Source organism: Rhinoraja longicauda, chromosome 22 (genome assembly GCF_053455715.1).
Source record: "Rhinoraja longicauda isolate Sanriku21f chromosome 22, sRhiLon1.1, whole genome shotgun sequence".
Taxonomy (NCBI): domain Eukaryota; kingdom Metazoa; phylum Chordata; class Chondrichthyes; order Rajiformes; family Arhynchobatidae; genus Rhinoraja; species Rhinoraja longicauda.
Window position 1 is genome coordinate 15,232,201 of NC_135974.1, and position 6,365 is coordinate 15,238,565.

Sequence of the window (6,365 nt, forward strand, 5' to 3'; positions counted from 1 at the left end):
TTCTCTCCAATGGCACAGATTAGCTGCTCTCACGAGATCCCAGGTCGAGGTTTCTGTTAGCCAGCATCTGCAGTTCTTTGCTGGTACAAGGCACGAATGTGCTAGACTTTTCCACAGCTCCTCGAGCCACTGGCTCCTGCAGGAGTGGGTGGAAATGGCAGGCATTGTGCTCCCTGCACCCCTTTAGGCCAATCAGAGAGCGAGACACAGCCACAGAGTGAGTGGAGCGTGTGTGATGGTGTTGCAAAGTCAGAAAGGTGGGAGCGGCAGGACGCATCATTTGGCAGCAGTTAGTGCACAGGTAGTGGGAGTGCAGTTTGAGAGAAGCTGATGCGAGCAATTAATGATTCCAGTGAAAGCTCAGATATTTGAAAGGCGATGAAAGAAAGGAAAATCAAGACTGAAATCAAGGTTGCTGAAAATATTTTCATGAAATAACATTGACCTGAAATGCTTCTTTCTCTACATGCACTCTCTGAACTTAAGCTAGACAAATATTGCTGGAGTAACTCAACAGGTCAGACAGCATCTCTGCAGAAAAGAGAAAAGGCACAACTGGAGAGTTGCTGCATTCAGGCAATAGACAATAGACAGGAGTAGGAGTAGGAGGAGGCCATTCAGCCCTTCGATCTAGCATCACCATTCAATGTGCTCATGGCTGATCATTCTCAATCAGTACCCCGTTCCTGCCTTCTCCCCATACCCCCTGACTCCGCTATCTTTAAGAGCTCTATCTGGCTCTCTTGAAAGCATCCAGAGAATTGGCCTCCATTGCCTTCTGAGGCAGAGAATTCCACAGAATTCCAGGCGAAAGAGACACAGGTTCGATCCTGACTACGGGTGCTGTCTGTACAGAGTTTGTATGTTCTCCCCATGACTTCGTGGGTTTTCTCCGGGTGTTCTGGTTTCCTCCCACACAACGCACAAACCCTGTACAAGACAGCACCCTTAACCAGGATCGAACCCGGGTCTCTGGAGCTGTGAGGCAGCAACTCAACTGCTGCGCAACAGTGCCGCCCCTGTGAACAAACGTGGAACAGTGACAACCGTTGAATATTTACAACATTTTCTGTTTTTATTTCACTAAACACAAGCACTGTCACTATGTGAATGTGCAGAGTGCTGGGCCTGGCACGGTCCTTCACGGACACAGTCCTCTCCACCATTGACGTGAGGCACTGCCTCAAGAACGCAGCATCAATCATCAAGGGTCCTCACCATTCGGGCAACGCCATCTTCCCACTTCAGAACAGCACCACGTCTTTATCTTGGGTAGCCTTCATGCTGACAGCAAAAACATTGAGTACAAAGGGCAGCAGATGCGGTTTTACAAAAACAGAGATATAAAGTGCTGTTGCAGACAGGGCTGCCGAGTCCAATGTCCAGGGCTTTGCAGATGGGTTTGGTCTCCAAAGTAACTCAGCAGGTCAGGTAGCATCTCTGGAGGACATGAACAAATGATTTTTCAGGTGGGGTCGGATGAGTCTCAGCAAGAAAAGTAGTCTATTCTTGTCTTCCAGAGATACTGCTTGACCCACTGAGTTACTCCAGCACGTTGTGTCTTTTTTAAGCATGAACAATAAATTGTCTCATTTTAGTTAACCCCCCCAAACATTCCTTTGATGTCAGCAAGACAAAAGAGATTGTGGTCGACTTCTGGAAGCGAGGCAGTACACACACCTCTGAAAACATTGGCGGCGCCAAAGTAGAAACGGTTGAGAGCTTCAACCAGTGTAAATCCCCAACAACTCCCACCAACCTCTACAGATGTGCAGTAGAAAATGTTTTATCAGGATGCATCATAGCATGGTTTGGGAACAGCTCCACACAAGACCGCACAAAATTACAGAGTTGTGGACGTAGCCCAGACCATCATACAATCAAATCTCTCTTCCCATGACTCCATCTACACGTCAAGCTGCCTCGGCAAAGCCACCAGCATAATCAAGGACCAGTCTCACCCTGGTCACTCCCTCTTCTCCCCTCTCCCATCAGGCCAGATGTATAGAAGTGTGAAAATGCACACCTCCAGATTCAGAGACAGTTTCTTCCCAGCTGTTACCAAGCAACTGAACCATTCTATGACCAACACGAGAGTGTCCCTGACCTACCATTTACCTCGTGACCCGCCTCTCTCCAAGTTAGACACAAAATGCTGAAGTAACTCAGAGGGGCAGGCAGCATCTCTGGAGAGAAGGAATAGGCGACATTTCGGGTTGAGACCCTTCTTCAGAATCTCTCTTTTTAAGGCACTCTGTATCTTTCCCATTTCTCTATCTATTGCATTTGAGTTTAACTTCACAAGATCATAATTGATAGGAGCAGAATTTGGCCATTCGGCCCATCAAGTCTACTTCGCCATTCAATCATGGCTGATCAACCTTTCCCTCTTAACCCCCATTCTCTTGCCTTCTCCCCACAACCCCTGACACCCGTACTAATCAAGAACCTATCTATCTCTGCCTTAAATACATCCACTGACTTTGCCTCCACAGCCTTCTGTGACAAAGAATTCCACAGATTCACCACCCTCTGACGAATACGATTAAAAATACTTAATTATATTCATGTATAGTATTATCGGATTGTCAATTAGGCAATTTAGTGACTGATATAAACAAGGCTTGCATAAGGGGTGCGTGCGGCCCTGTTGAGGGAAGTGTCCTGTGAGTAAACTGCGAGTTTTTGGCGAGGAGGCTGAGGTGAGGAGGTTACACTTGTTTTAAGACACTAAAGAAATGGCGGATAAGTTGGTGCAGTGTGTTTTCTGCAGGATGTGGGAAGGTAGGGACATCGCTGGAGCTTCTGGGAGCTACACCTGCAAGAACTGTGTCCGGGTGCAGCTCCTGAATGGATGTGTGGTGGAGTTGGAAAAACAGCTGGATGGTCTCAGGGCCATCCGGGAATGCGAGTTTCCTGGACAGGACCTACTGTGAGGCTGTCACGCCAAGAGTCCAGGTCGAGCGAAGGTGAGAGACCGTTTCAGGGGGGAGTGAACGTGGACTACAGGTTCTGTGCCTATTGCAAACAGGTACACCCTCTTGGGAGCTGCCGGGGCAGAAGACGCTTCCAGTCCAAGCGGCGGACAGGTTGGTGGCTCTAATCCTGGCAAGGAGACTCGACCGGGGAGACCGAAGTCAGGAAGAGCCATAGTAGTGGGTGACTCCATTGTCCGAGGTACGAGCAGTAGATTCTGTGGCGACAGGCGGGACTGGAGGATGGTCTGTTGCCTCCCTGGTGCCAGGGTTCAAGACATCACGGACCGGCTTCAGAACATCCTAGCGAAGGAAGGCGATCAACCGGAAGTAGTTGTGCACGTGGGCACGAACGACGTTGGGAGGAGGAGGAAGTAGATACTGTAACGTGAGTTTAGAGAGTTAGGAAGAAGACTGAGAAGTAGGACGTCGAAGGTGGTTGTCTCTGGACTTCTACCTGTACCTCGTGCTGGTGAGGGCAGGAACAGAGAGATCGGGGATATGAATGTATGGCTGAGGGGCTGGTGCAGGGAGCAGGGATTTAGTGCAGGGAGCAGGGATTTAGATTTCTAGACCACTGGGATCTCTTCTGGGGTAGGGGTGACCTGTACAAAAGGGACGGGTTACGCCTTAACAGCAGGGGGACCAACATTCTGGCAGGCAGGTTTGCTAGTGCTACACGTGTGGCTTTAAACTAAGTAGTGGGGGGGAGGGGTTGACAAATTGGGAATTTGAAGATGGAGTTAAAGGGAAAGCGAATACAGGAGAAATTGCAAAGGACTCTCGAATAAATGGGAAGGGAAGTTCTAGAATAGATAAGAGAGTAAGGTCAGGGCCAATTGTGACCGGTGTGAGAGGGGAGGTGAATACCAAAGTTAAAGTGTTGTATTTAAATGCGTGAAGTATAAAAAATAAAGTGGATGAGCTTGAGGCTCAGTTAGACATTGGCAAGTATGATGTTGAGGGAATCACAGAGACATGGCTACAAGTGGACCAGGGTTGGGAACTGAATATTCAGGGGTATACAACGTATAGAAAAGACAGACAGGTGGGCAGAGGGGGTGGGGCCGCTCTGTTGGTAAGGAATGATATTCACTCCCTTCCAAGGGGTGACATAGAATCAGGAGATGTAGAATCAGTATGGATAGAAATGAGGAATTGTAAGGGTAAAAAGACCCTAATGGGAGTTATCTACAGGCCCCCAAACAGTAGCCTCGACATAGACAATAGACAATAGGTGCAGGAGTAGGCCATTCAGCCCTTCGAGCCAGCACCGCCATTCAATGCGATCATGGCTGATCACTCTCAATCAGTACCCCGTTCCTGCCTTCTCCCCATACCCCCTCACTCCGCTATCCTTAAGAGCTCTATCCAGCTCCCTCTTGAAAGCATTCAACGAACTGGCCTCCACTGCCTTCTGAGGCAGAGAATTCCACACCTTCACCACTCTCTGACTGAAAATGTTCTTCCTCATCTCCGTTCTAAATGGCCTACCCCTTATTCTTAAACTGTGGCCCCTTGTTCTGGACTCCCCCAACATTGGGAACATGTTTCCTGCCTCTAATGTGTCCAATCCCCTAATTATCTTATATGTTTCAATAAGATCCCCCCTCATCCTTCTAAATTCCACATAGGGTGCAAGTTGAATCAAGAGCTAAAATTGGCATGTCGCAAATGTATTACTTCGATGGTTATGGGAGATTTCAACATGCAGGTAGACTGGGAAAATCAGGTTGGTAGTGGACCCCAGGAAAGGGAGTTTGTGGAGTGCCTCCGAGATGGATTCTTAGAACAGCTTGTACTGGAGCCTACCAGGGAGAAGGCAATTCTGGATTTAGTGTTGAAATCAGAACGTGATCTGATAAGGGGACTCGAGGTAAAAGAGCCATTAGGATGCAGTGATCACAATATGATACGTTTTACTCTACAAATTGAGAGGGAGAAGGGAAAATCAGAAATGTCAGTATTACAGTATAGCAAAGGGGATTACAGAGGCATGAAGCAGGAGCTAGCCAGATTTGACTGGAAGGACGCCCTAGCAGGGAAGACGGTGGAACAGCAATGGCAGGTATTCCTGGGAACAATGCAGAAGTTGCAGGATCAATTCATCCCAAAGAGGAGGAAAGATTCTAAGGGGAGTAAGAGGCACCCGTGGCTGACAAGGGAAGTCAAGGACAGCATCAAAATAAAAGAGAAGTATATCATAGCAAAGAAGAGTTGGAAGCCAGAGGATTGGGACTCTTTTAAAGAGCAACAGAAAATAACTAAAAAGGCAATACGGGGAGAAAAGATGAGGTACGAGGGTAAACTAGCCAATAATATAAAGGAGGATAGTAAAAGCTTTTTTAGGTATGTGAAGAGGAAAAAAATAGTCAAGGCAAATGTGGGTCCCTTGAAGACAGAAGCAGGGGAATTTATTATGGGGAACAAGGAAATGGGAGATGAGTTGAAATGGTACTTTGGATCTATCTTCACTAAGGAAGATACAAACAATCTCCCAGATGTTCTAGTGGCCAGAGATCCTAGGGTGACGGAGGAACAGAAGGAGATTCACATTAGGCAGGAAATGGTGTTGGGTAGACTGATGGGACTGAAGGCTGATAAATCCCCAGGGCCTGATGGTCTGCATCCCAGGGTACTTAAGGAGGTGGCTCTAGAAATTGTGGATGCATTGGTGATCATTTTGCAATGTTCTATAGATTCAGGATCAGTTCCTGTGGATTGGAGGGTAGCTAATGTTATCCCAATTTTTAAGAAAGGAGGGAGAGAGAAAACGGGTAATTATAGACCAGTTAGTCTGACATCAGTGGTGGGGAAGTTGCTGGAGTCAATTATAAGACGAAATTGCGGAGCATTTGGATAGCAGTAACAGGATCGTTCCGAGTCAGCATGGATTTACGAAGGGGAAATCATGCTTAATAAATCTTCTGGAATATTTTGAGGATGTAACTAGGAAAATTGACAGGGGAGAGTCGGTGGATGTGGTGTACCTCGACTTTCAGAAAGCCTTCGACAAGGTCCCACATAGATTAGTGGGGAAAATTAGAGCACATGTTATTGGGGGTAGGGTACTGACATGGATAGAAAATTGGTTGGCAGAAAGCAGAGTGGGGATAAATGGGTCCCTTTCAGAATGGCAGGCAGTGACTAGTGGGGTACCGCAAGGCTCGGTGCCGGGACCGCAGCTTTTACAATATACATAAATAACTTGAAGGGATTAAAAGTACCATTAGCAAATTTGCAGATGATACAAAGCTGGGTGGTAGTGTGCGCTGTGAGGAAGATGCTGTGGGTTGCAGGGTGACTTGGACAGGTTGTGTGAGTGGGCGGATGCATGGCAAATGCAATTTAATGTGGATAAGTGTGAGGTTATCCACTTTGGTGGGAAGA